At 39.4% G+C, this 13,405-nt stretch overlaps 1 long non-coding RNA gene across 3 annotated transcripts in view; it reads right to left on the bottom strand.

Moving 5' to 3' along the window:
• LOC306650613 overlaps positions 1-13,405 on the bottom strand; it is a 75,099-nt gene that overhangs the window by 24,563 nt on the left and 37,131 nt on the right. The window contains exons 3-4 of one of the 3 annotated variants that reach the window (XR_013760977.1): positions 4,598-4,716; positions 1,726-2,229 (exon numbers count right to left, since the gene is read on the bottom strand). The exons of 1 other annotated variant lie outside the window; for it this stretch is intronic. This is a non-coding gene — a long non-coding RNA (uncharacterized lncRNA). Of the gene's footprint in view, positions 1-1,725; positions 4,717-13,405 lie in introns of those variants that run through there. One more of the 3 variants, XR_013760978.1, reaches the window with a different exon arrangement.

Consider the following 13,405-nt stretch of genomic DNA (forward strand, 5'->3'; position numbering starts at 1 on the left):
CTGGGCACAGTGGTGCAAGTCTGTACTCCCAGCAGCTTGGGAGGCTGAGGCAGGAGATCTGAGTTCAAAGCCAGCCTCAGCAACTTAGCAAGGCCCTAAGAAACTCAGTGAGACCCTGTCTCTAAATAAAACATAAAAAGGGCTGAGGATGTGGCTCAGTGGTTAACTGCCCCTGGGTTCAGTCCCTTGTACTAAAAAGAAAAAAATAAAGGAATTTCACAAAAATAAAAGGGAGACCAATGGAGTATAGGAAGGAGATCAAGAGAGAGGGAAGAGGAGAGGGCATGGAGAGGAATACAGAGAAATGAAATCTAGCAAATTATGCTATGTCCATGTGTGAATACACCACAGTGAATCCCATGTATATATAATTATAATGCACTAGTTAAAATAATAAGAAGGGAGATCAGTAGAGTAGAGTAATTGAATCAGGGAGAGGGAGGAAGGGAGAGAAAAGGAAGGTACTGGGAAAAGAGATTGATCAAATTATTGTATGCATGTATAAATATGGCATAGTGAATCCCACTATTATGCGTACTTATAATGCACCAACAAAAATAAATTTTCAAAAAAGAAATTTCTGCTAAGGTGAAGGAAAAGTTGTCATATCTGGCCCCTCCCACTACCAAAAAGAAAGTATAACGCCTGGTGGGCTCCTTTTGAATTCAACATATTCCTCATTTGGGTGTGTTACTCGGGGCCATTTAATGAGTGGTATAAAAAGTTGCCAGTTTTGAGTGGGACCCATAATAAGAGCAGAATCTGCAAAAGTTCCAGGTCGTAGTGCAAGCAACACTGCCACTTAGGCCACATGATGCAACAGTTCCAAATATGCTCAAAGTATGAGTGGTAGAGATGCTGTTTGGATCCATTGGTGAATCACCTTGTGGGTGCTTGGGATTTGGAAATAAGATTCTGTCATGGGCTGTGGATAACTACTATTCTTTTGAGAAACAGCTCCTGGACTAGTACTGGGCCTGAGTAGAGACTGAATACTAAACCATAGGCTACCAAGTTACCCTGTGGCATGTGCTGCCCATGATGAAGTGGTTGATATCTGACCATCAAACAATACAGTTGGATGTGCACAGAAGCATTCCATCACTTCCAAATGGAAGCAGGATACATGTGAACAGATCCAGTCAGGCCCTGAAGGCACAATTAAGTCACATGAAGAAGTGGCCCAAATGCCCATGGTCTCTACTCTTGCTACACTAATTTCTCTCTCTCTTAGCCTGTACCTATGGCCTCATGGGGAGCTCCCTACATCATTTGACAGAGGAAGAGAAGACTCAGGCCTGGTTTACAAATGGTTCTTCATCATATTCAAGTACCACCTGAAAATGGAGAGTGGCAGCCCTTCAGTCCCTCTCTGAGGCATTCCTGAAGGACAGTGGTGAAGGGAAATTTTCCCAGTTGGCAGAACTTTGAGCAGTGCACCTGGTTGAGCTTTTGCTTTGGAAGGAGAAATGACTAGATGCTCAATTATATTCCAACTTACGGGATTTTGCCAATGGTTTAGCTGGATGGACAGGGACTTAAAAGGAACATGATTGGAAAATTGGTTATATTTTTTAGCAAGAGGTATATAGATAGACCTACATGAGTAGGCAAAAAATGTGAAGAAATTTGTGACTCATGTGAATGCTCATCACTGGGTGATCTTAGCAGAGGAGGTTTTTAGTAGTCAAGTGGATAGAATAATCCATTTTGTGGGTACCAGTCAGCACCTTTCTCCAGCCATACAGGTCACCACCCATTGGGCTTCTGAATAAAGTAGCCATGGAGGCAGGATGGAGGTGGTGTATGGGCTTAGCAACATGGGCTCTAATTACCAGGGCCAACTTGGCTATGGCTACTGCTGAGCACCCAATCTGCCAGGAGAGAGAGAGAGAGAGAGCATTACTGAGTCTTTGATATGGCACATTCCCTTGGGTGATCAGCCAACTTCCTGGCAGGCTGATTACACTGGACTCCTTCCATCATAGGAAAGAGTGTCTTTTACTTCCAGAGTAATTACTCTGGATAAGCATGTGCCTTCCCTTCACACTATGCTTCTGCCAAAACTATTATCCATGGTCTTATAGGTTGATTTACTCACCATCATGATATTCATCCCAGCATTCCTTTTGAGCAAGGAAATCACTTCACAGCAAATGAAGTGCAGCAATGGATGCATGCCCATGGAATTCACTGGTCTTAACCATGTTCCCCACCATCCTAAAGCAGCTGGTTTGATAGAATGGCAGAATAGCCTGTCAAAAACTCAGTTACAGTACCAACTAGATGGCAATACCTTACAGTACTGGGGCAATGTTCTCCAGGAGATTGTATATGCTGTGAATTAGCATCCAATGTGTGGTACTATTTCTCTCAAATTCAGGACTCATGGGCCCAGGAATCAAGGGGTTAGAAATGGTGGCAGCACCCCTCATAATTGCTCCTAGTGTCACTAGCAAAATGTTTGCTTCCTCTTCCCAGGACATGCTCTACTGGATTGGAAGTCTTAAATTCCAATAGAAGAAATGCTTCTGTCATGAGATATAACAATGATTTCATTGAACTCGAAGTGGGCTGCATGGACACTCTGAGCTCATTATGCCTCTATATCAACAAGCAAAGAAGGGAGCTATGGTGAATGATCCTGAATACCAAGGGGAAATTGAAGCACTACTTCCCAACACAGGTAAGGAAGAATATGTCTGAAATGTAAAAGGTCACTTATGGTGCTTCTTAGTATTCCCAAAGTCTATAATTAAGGTCAATGGAAACAACGATAACCCAATCCAGACAGGACTACTGATGGCCTGGACCCTTCAGGAGTGAAGGTTTGGGTGACCCCACCACATAAAGAGCCATGAACAACCAAGGTGCTTGCTGAAGACAAAGAAAATATAGAATGGGTAGTAGAAGAAGGTGGTTAAGAACGCCAGCACCTACCATGTGACCAGTTACGAAAATGAGAACTGTAATGGTATTAGTATTGCATTATTTCCAGGTGACCTCTACTGCCTCTGGCCCAATAAGTTGCTCTGTGATGTCCAAGGCCTAGATAATCTCTAAAGCCGTTGCAAAGGAAAAGAGCCCTTTTTAATGAATGCCTATGATGTGCCAAACTCTGTACCAAGCAAAGGCCAAGAGAAAAATCAAAGCATCCTTGAGGGAGGGGAAAGCAGCAATAGGAGGAGTATTGTGGTAGAAAGACAGACCCCAAGTCCTTTGAGAGCATGAAGGGAGAGTTGAGAAGGGGAGGGGATAGCATTGCTTCGCTTTGAGATATGGCTGGCCAAGCTGCTTGGGGCTGATGCGCTCTTGACAACCTGAAAAGGTCCTTGGATTATTCCCATGTTCAGGCTGCTTTTGAAGAGCTCTTTTGTTTAGGAGCCTCTTTCAATTGTATGAAGTCTTGCTCACTTCCTATAGATGTTTCTCAGTTGTCAAGAGCTCTCCAGTCCTTCTGGAAGGCCCCCGGGACAAAGGGAACTGTGGGATGCAGAGACCAGGTGCTCAGACTCCCATGAATGGGTGGAGAATGGAAACAAAGTGAATGGGGTTTAGAGAGGCAGAGTGGCCAGGTTGCTCTTGGTTGAGTCACCAGGGAACAGCTATAGTGGAAATAAGCCCTAGCCTCATTTTTCAGTTAACTTCATTTCCCTTCTGAAGGGCTGAGACTAAAGGGAGAAAGTGGGGCAAAGGAAAGGAGCTATTGCTGGGTAGATCAAACGTAGTAAAAATTTACCCCCCAAAATGGAAAATCTGAAGGTTGAAAGCCTGTGAAAGTTCCTTTTCAGCATTAGTAGGAGATTAGCCTGACCATGAAGAGCCTACACAGTGTAGTCCCAGCCCACCATTGAATCTTGTCTTACTTTTCTTTGACCCTCAAGCTCTACTTATCAGCCTAGGCGTTGACCCCTGAAAAATACTCATCTTTGAATTTCCCATCTCCAGGCTGACCACCATCTCCACTCCTCTACCCTCACCCATGGCCATTTCCTCTTAGAGTTGTTGCTCTTCTCAGTCCCTGTGCCACTTGCCTATGCCCATTTTTCATGTTATGTCTTATCACACAAGGCATTAGTGCTCCTTCATTGTGCATACATCTATCTTCCCACCTTTATTCTAAGTGCCTGGAGGACAGATACCATGTTTTATACCTCCTGTCCCCCTCCCCTTCCCGAGCTGTGCTATATTCATAATTAATCAATCAAAAACAATCTTCTGGTTGTTTTGTTGATTATTACAAGTATGTCATGAGACTAACCCATAGGACTCTACCCTGAATGTTTTATATGACCTTGCGCAAGTTTCTGCTCCTTTCTATGCCTCAGTTTCCCCACAGGTAAATGACTAGGTTGAAGTCAATAAAGTCTAAGACTCCTTCAGGCTTTGATGGCACATGATTCTACAAATCCATGCTGAAAATAAAGAAAGGGGATCAATCCAGCTTCCCATTCAAGCTGGTGAAAGAGGGGCAAATCAATTTTCATTCAAAGTAAAACTACATGGCAAACAATGGCTGAAAAGGAAATAAAAGGAATCTACAAGATGGTTTGTGGCTAGAAACTAATGTGAGAATTGAGGTGGGGGAAATATTCACCAACTAAGAGAGCAGGCTTTTCCAGCCCTGAGTGCTTTACAAACATGAATTTTCTTCTGTAATAGACAAAGGAATCCAGCTAGGTCGAGTGCTTTTTGTTAGCAATTGATTGCAAGAGCCTAAGAAACAGAATAACCAAGTGAAACTCCGCACCACTCAGCAGTCAAAGCACTCACCGAAGGCTCAGGTCTGGCCATCAACCCTCCCAGACACTGCCATCTAGTGGCAGTTCAGAAATAAACTTGGGGCAACTCATCCTTGGCATTTTCAGATGAAATTGCCAACCTTTTGGAGAAACACTGGCCAATCCAAGAAAACTTGAGAAGAATGGCAAGTCACCTGAGGGAAAGCATGATTTATGAAAAGCTGAAAGCGATGAAGTAAAGAAAGTTAAAGACAAAGACAGAGCAGAGACACAAAGACATTCCCAGATACTCATGAAGTTAGGTGAAACTTTAATTGGAAACGGGAAAGAAGTGTGTAGGGGGAGCAGAGAATTAACACATTCACTCTGGACCAGCATCTCCATCGTATGGTTTTAGGGGGATGGCGATGGAGGCAGCTTCTTTTTTCAAAAAAAGTACCTTTATTTTATCCATTCATTTTTATGTAGTACTGAGGATTGAACCCAGGGCCTCACACATGCTAAACAAGTGACACAACCTCAGCCCTGGAGATAGCTTCTGATATGTCTCTTTAGCTTTTTCTTCTCCTTTTTCTTGAATTCTTTCCTATTCCAAACTCTTTAGTGGATGTATACTTGGAATTGAACCCGTTGGCACTTACCCACTAGACCACATCCCCATGCCTTTTTATTTCTTTATTTTGAGATAGTGTCTCACTAAGCTGCTGAGGCTGGCCTTGAAGTTGTGATCCTCCTGCCTCAGATTCCCAAGCCGCTGGGATTATGGGCATGTGCCATGGCACCTGGCTGATTTCTCACCTTCAGCATGTTGTCTGTAGTTTAAATATGCACAATATATAGAGAGATAAAATATATGTAACAAAAAAGCCACGAAGAAATGGGTGGAAATTGAGTTCTGTTGGAGAAAAGTTTCTACATTTTACTTGAATCAATATTAATTTGAAGCAGAATGTAATAAAATGTTATAATTATGATTCTTAGAGGAAACATTAACAAATTAACTAAAATATATAGTTTAAAAACATTATAAGATAGCTGGAAAATTAAGGTGGTACACTAAAAATTGTGTACTTAAACACAAAAATGATAGGGAAAACAGGGAAGCATGAAAAGACAAGAAAGAAAATAGCAAAATGTAAATGTAAATCTAATCATATCAACAATCACATTAAATGTAAATTATCCAAATGCTCCATTCAAAAGGCAGACTGTCAGCTGGATACAAAAGGAAGAACCATATGATGTCTATAGGAAATACATCTTATTCAAAGGCACAAATAATTTTAAAGAGAAATGATGAGAAAAGTAAGCAAGCAAAGTGCAAATGTAGAATAGCTGAAGTGGCTATATTAATATCAAGTAAAATAAACTTTCAAACAGGAATTATTACTGCAAAACACACATTTTACAAAGATAAAAGGATAAATGTCAGGAAATTATAATAATATTAAATGTATGCACCACTATTAGCAAAGTGTCAAAATCGCTAAGCAAAACTGATAGAATTAAAAGGAAAATTAGACAATTCATCAGTAACAGTTGTATATTTCAATAACCTATTCTTACTAATTGGTAAAGCAACTAAGCAGAAAACCAGCATGGATATAGTATATGTGAAAAACACTATCAACAACTCTACTTAATTGACATATATACAGTCTCCTACACTACAACGAATGAGCACATTCTCTAAAGCACAAAAGTAACATTGTTTTGCTACAGACATTATTATGGCCACAAATGCACTTCGGTAAATTTTTAAAAATTGAAATTACACAAGTATGTTTGAAAACAAAATGGAATGAAAATTGACAATAGAAAGAAATCTGATAAATTCCTTACTATTAGGAAATTAAACAACATATGTATCAATAGCTTACAAGCCAAAGAATAAAGCATGAGAGAAAGGAGAATTTTCTTTGAACTGAAAGATGATAAAAATATAACACATAAAAATGTATAGGATGAAGTTAAGGCAAAGTTTAGAAGGAAATTTATACTTTCTAATGCCTATAACAGGAAAAAAGAAACGTATCAAATTGGTAACTTATGCTTCCACCCTACAAAACCAATATAAGAAGAGCAAACTAAGTTGTAAGTGAGCTGAAAAAGGAAATAATAGAAATTAGTGTATAAACTGATAAAACAGAAAATTTTCTGTAGAATATCAGTTAAACCAAAAGTTGGTTCTTAGAAAAGATTAACAAAAATTGATGATTCATAAGCTAGACTGATGAAGAGAAAAAGAAAAAAAACACAAATGACCAATGTCAAAAGTGAAAGAGAGGATATCACTATGAACACTATAAAAATGAAAAGAATAGAGAATACCAGGAAAAACTTCATAGAAAAAACTGGACAACATAGTTGAAATACAAAGCTTTCCTTAAAAGACACAAATTATTTTGAAAAGATATAAATGGAAAAAAAGAAGGAAAAGAAAAAAAGATTCAAATTACTAAAACTGACCATATAAAAATTTTAAAAATCTGATAAAACATATACCAAATCAAGAAATTTAGGAGGATCCAAGATGGTGGTCTACAGGGAGGCTGCGTTCCTTGTCGCTCCGCAATGCCGGATTCAAGCAGAGGATATCTGTTTCTCAGTGAGGCAGTTTTTGCTGCTTATTGATCCCCTGCTCTTTACCCCATTTGTCTGCTGTGATCACCTGCAATCTGCCAGCATATCGACGCCTTTTTTGAGAGCAGATTGCTCACTGTCAGGCGTCTATCATGCGCCATTTGCCTGCCTCTTGCCTGTCCATCACCTGCCTTGCCCCTATCCATCACCTAACGCTAGAGGTTCACCTCCCGATCCTCTGACAGCGGCCAGAAGATTGACCGCAGACCACCAGTGGAGCACCAGCTGCCTGCTGCTGCCTGGAAGTTCACTGTCACAGTACCTGCAGGTTTGATTACACGTGGCTGCTGCCATTTTGAGACAACAGCCAGGCCCTGTAGGACTCCTGGCCGGAGTGACTGAGTTCCATCTCCAGGATCCCTCAGCCCAACCGATCACTCCCTGCCTCTGAGGCCCTCGCATCAACTGACTGCTCCCTGCCGCCAGGACCCCCAGAACAACTGACTGTGCCCTATCACTGGGAACCCAGACCAACTGATTGCACCCGGCCCCCTGGATCCCACAACCACACCAAACACACCGGACCTCCAGGACCACTGCTGGACCAACTGCATCCTGTCTCCAGGACCTCCAGCTGACCACGTCCACCCCTGAGCTGCAGCTCCCCATTTGCCAACACATTTGGAAGCCAGAGCAGCCATCATGGATAATCCTGGAAGCTGTAGCTCCGATCTTCAGGTGGGGCAAATCCCATCCTGAGACGCCTGCTGGAGGATTGAAGCTCATTGTCAGGTACCTCTCATACATCAGGCTACTGAACACTGGGAGGTTTCATTAGTATATAACTATTATACAGTAGATTTTCTTTTTTCTCCTTTTTAAAAAAAATATTTAAGTTTTTATTTCTTTACGTTTCTTGCTTTCTTTTCCTTCTGTTTACCTGTTCCCTCAGAGTCGCTTCCTCCCTTATTTACAAGATGTTATTGTCCCCATAGGGGCTATTTGGTCTAGGATTGCATAGTGTCTGATTTGGGTACTGCTAATATTGATCTCCCCTTAAAGAAAGGGTTTTGGACACCTAGACGGCCACTATAAGCCTATAGGGGGAAATCTGCAATACCCCAGATCTGCAGCACTAGAGGGGAAGATACATGAACAACATAAAAAAACAAGGGAAGAAAATGATCCAAACAAATCTAGATTCTATAGTAATAGAATCCAATGACAGTATGTTAGAAGAAATGTCAGAAAAGGACTTCAGATTATACATGATTTAGATGATTCGCAAAGCAAAGGATGAGATAAGAGAGCAAATGCAGGCAATGAATGATAATACCAATAAGCTGAAAGAGCACCTGCAGGAAGCAAAAGATCATTTCAACAAGGAGATAGAGATTCTCAAAAAAACCAAATGGAAATCCTTGAAATGAAGGAGACAATAAACCAAATAAAAAACTCAATGGAAAGCATCACCAAAAGACTAGACCACTTGGAAGACAGAACCTCAGACAATGAAGACAAAATATTTAATCTTGAAAATAAAGTCGCCCAAACAGAGAAGATGGTAAGAAATCATGAACAGAATCTCCAAGAACTATGGGACATCATGAAAAGACCAAATTTAAGAATTATTGGGATTGAGGAAGGCACAGAGATACAAACCAAAGAAATGAACAACCTATTCAATGAAATAATATCAGAAAATTTCCCAAACCTGAAGAATGAAATGGAAAATCAAATACAAGAGGCTTACAGAACACCAAATGCACAGAATCACAACAGATCCACACCAAGGCACATTGTAATGAAAATGCCTAACATTCAAAATAAAGATAGGATTTTGAAGGCCGCGAGAGAAAAGCATCAGATTACATATAGGGGGAGACCAATACGGATAGCAGCAGACTTCTCAACCCAGACCCTAAAAGCTAGAAGGGCCTGGACCAACATATTTCAAGCTCTGAAAGAACATGGTTGCCAACCAAGAATCCTATACCCAGCAAAACTAACCTTCAGATTTGAAGATGAAATAAAATCTTTCCATGATAAACAAAAGTTAAAAGAATTTACAAATAGAAAGCCTGTACTACAGAATGTTCTCAACAAAATATTCCATGAGGAGGAAATGAAAAACAATAATGTAGGTCAGCAAAGGGAGGAACTACCCTAGAGAAAAACCACTCAATGGAGAAACCAAGCCAACTTAAAAACCAAAAATAAGCCAAATGACTGGGAATACAAATCATTTCTCAATAATAACCTGAAAGTTAATGGCCTAAACTCATCAATCAAAAGACATAGACTGGCAGAATGGATTAAAAAGAAAGACCCAACAATATGCTGCCTGCAAGAGACTCATCTCATAGAAAAAGACATCCACCGACTAAAGGTGAAAGGATGGGAAAAGACCTACCACGCACATGGACTCAGTAAAAAAGCAGGGGTTTCCATCCTTATATCAGATAAAGTGGACTTCAAGCCAAAGTTAGTCAGAAGGGATAAAGAAGGACATTTCACACTGCTTAACCATAACCATTTAACCATAAATCAGGAAGACATAACGATATTAAATATTTATGCCCCAAACAATGGTGCATCCCTGTACATCAAACAAATCCTTCTCAATTTCAAGAATCACATAGACCACAACACAATAATTCTGGGTGACTTTAACGCACCGTTGTCACCACTAGATAGATCTTCCAAACAAAATCCAACCAAAGAAACCATAGAACTCAATAACACAATCAATAACCTAGACTTAATAGACATATATAGAATATTCCATCCATCAATGAGCGGACACACTTTCTTCTCAGCAGCACATGGAACCTTCTTGAAAATAGACCATAGGTTATGCCACAAAGCAGCCCTTAGGAAATGCAAAAAAATAGAGATACTGCCTTGTGTTCTATCAGATCATAATGGACTGAGGGTAGAAATCAATGACAAAGTAAAAAAAGGAAATTACTCCAACACTTGGAGTCTAAATAATATGTTATTGAATGAAACATGGATAACAAAAAACATCAGGGAGGAGATTAAAAAATTCTTAGAGGTCAATGAGAATGATGATACAACATATCAAAATCTCTGGGACACAATGAAAGTGGTACTAAGAGGAAAATTCATTGCATGGAGCACATTCCAGAAAAGAATGAAAAGTCAACAATTAAATGACCTAACATTACAGCTCAAAGCCCTAGAAAAAGGAGAACAGAATAACAGCAAAAGTAGTAGAAGACAGGAAATAATTAAAATCAGAGCTGAAATCAATGAAATTGAAACAAAAGAATCGATTCAAAAAATTGACATAATAAAAAGTTGGTTCTTTGAGAAAATAAACAAAATAGATAAACCCTTAGCCACACTAACAAAGAGAAGGAGAGAGAAGACTCAAATTACTAAAATACATGATGCAAAAGGAAATATCACAACATACACCACTGAGATACAGAACATAATGAGAAGCTACTTTGAAAATCTGTATTCCAACAAAATAGAAAGTACCAAAGACATTGACAAATTTCTAGAGACATATGCTCCTCCCAAACTGAACCAGGAGGACATACATGATTTAAACAGATCAATATCAAGCAATGAAATAGAAGAAGCCATTAAAAACCTACCATCCAAGAAAAGCCCAGGACCAGATGGATTCTCAGCCGAGTTCTACAAGACCTTCAAACAAGAACTCATTCCAATACTTCTCAAAGTATTCCAGGAAATAGAAAAGGAGGGTACCCAACCAAACTCATTCTATGAAGCTAATATCACCCTCATACCCAAACCAGGAAAAGACACATCAAGGAAAGAAAATTTTAGACCAATATCCTTGATGAATATAGATGCTAAGATCCTTAACAAAATGTTGGCAAACCGTATCCAAAAACATATTAAGAAAATTGTGCACCACGATCAAGTGGGGTTCATCCCTGGAATGCAAGGATGGTTTAACATCCATAAATCAATAAACGTAATCCATCATGCCAATAGACTTAAGGATAAGAATCATATGGTTATTTCAATTGATGCAGAAAAAGCATTTGACAATATACAACACCCCTTCATGCTGAAAACAGTAGAAAAAATAGGGATAGTAGGAACATACCTGAACATTGTAAAGGCTATTTATGCTAAGCCCATGGCCAACATCATTCTTAATGGAGAAAAACTGAAACCATTCCCTTTAAAAACGGGAACAAGACAGGGATGTCCTCTTTCACCACTTCTATTCAATATTGTCCTCGAAACTCTAGCCAGAGCAATTAGGCAGACTAAAGAAATTAAAGGGATACGAATAGGAAAAGAGGACGTTAAGCTGTCACTATTTGCGGATGACATGATTCTATATTTAGAGGATCCAAAAACCTCCTCCAGAAAACTTCTAGACCTCATCAATGAATTCAGCAAAATAGCAGGCTATAAAATCAACACGCATAAATCTATAGCATTTTTATACGCAAGCGATGAAACAGCTGAAAGGGAAATGAGGAAAACAACTCCATTTGCAATAGCCTCAAAAAAATAAAATACTTGGGTATCAATCTAACCAAAGAGGTAAAAGATCTCTACAATGAAAACTACAAAACACTGAAGAAAGAAATTAAGGAAGACCTTAGAAGATGGAAAGATCTCCCATGTTCTTGGATAGGCAGAATTAATATTGTCAAAATGGCCATACTACCAAAAGTGCTATACAGATTCAATGCAATTCCAATTAAAATCCCAATGACGTACCTCACAGAAATAGAGCAAGCAATCATGAAATTCATCTGGAAGAATAAGAAACCCAGAATAGCTAAAGCAATCCTTAGCAGGAAGAATGAAACAGGGGGTATCACAATACCAGAATTTCAACTCTACTACAAAGCAATAGTAACAAAAACGGCATGGTATTGGTACCAAAATCGACAGGTAGATCAATGGTACAGGATAGAGGACACGGACACAAACCCAAATAAATACAATTTTCTCATACTAGACAAAGGTGCCAAAAATATGCAATGGAGAAAAGATAGCCTCTTCAACAAATGGTGCTGGGAAAACTGGAAATCCATATGCAACAGAATGAAAATAAACCCCTATCTCTCACCCTGCACAAAACTCAACTCACAATGGATCAAGGACCTTGAAATCAGACCAGAGACCCTGCATCTTATAGAAGAAAAAGTAGGTCCAAACCTTCAACTTGTTGACTTAGGATCAGACTTCCTTAACAGGACTCCCATAGCACAAGAAATAAAAGCAAGAATCAATAACTGGGATAGATTCAAACTAAATAGCTTTCTCTCAGCAAAGGAAACTATCAGCAATGCAAAGAGAGAGCCTACAGAGTGGGAGAATATCTTTGCTACTCATACTTCAGATAGAGCACTAATTTCCAGAATATATAAAGAACTCAAAAAACTCTACACTAAGAATACAAATAACCCAATCAACAAATGGGCTAAGGAAATGAACAGACACTTCACAGAAGATGTACAAGCAATCAACAGATATATGAAAAAATGTTCAACATCTTTAGTAATAAGAGAAATACAAATCAAAACTACTCTAAGATTCCATCTCACCCCAATTAGAATGGCGATTATCAAGAACACAAGCAATAATAGGTGTTGGAGAGGATGTGGGGAAAAGGTACACTCACACATTCCTGGTGGGACTGCAAATTAGTGCAGCCACTCTGGAAAGCAGTGTGGAGATTCCTTAGAAAACTTGGAATGGAACCACCATTTGACCCAGCTATCCCACTCCTCGGCCTATACCCAAAGGACTTAAGATCAGCACACTACAGAGATACAGCCACATCAATGTTCATAGCGGCTCAATTCACAATAGCCAGACTATGGAACCAACCTAGATGCCCTTCAATTGATGAATGGATAAGGAAACTGTGATATATATATATATATATATATATATATACACACACACACACACACACAATAGAATATTACTTAGCTATAAAGAATAATATAATTATGGCATTTGCAGGCAAATGGATGAAATTGGAGAATATCATGTTAAGTGAGATAAGCCAATCTCTAAAATCCAAAAGAGGAATGATCTCACTGATA

This window comes from Sciurus vulgaris (genome assembly GCF_902686455.1).
Source record: "Sciurus vulgaris genome assembly, chromosome: X".
NCBI lineage: Eukaryota > Metazoa > Chordata > Mammalia > Rodentia > Sciuridae > Sciurus > Sciurus vulgaris.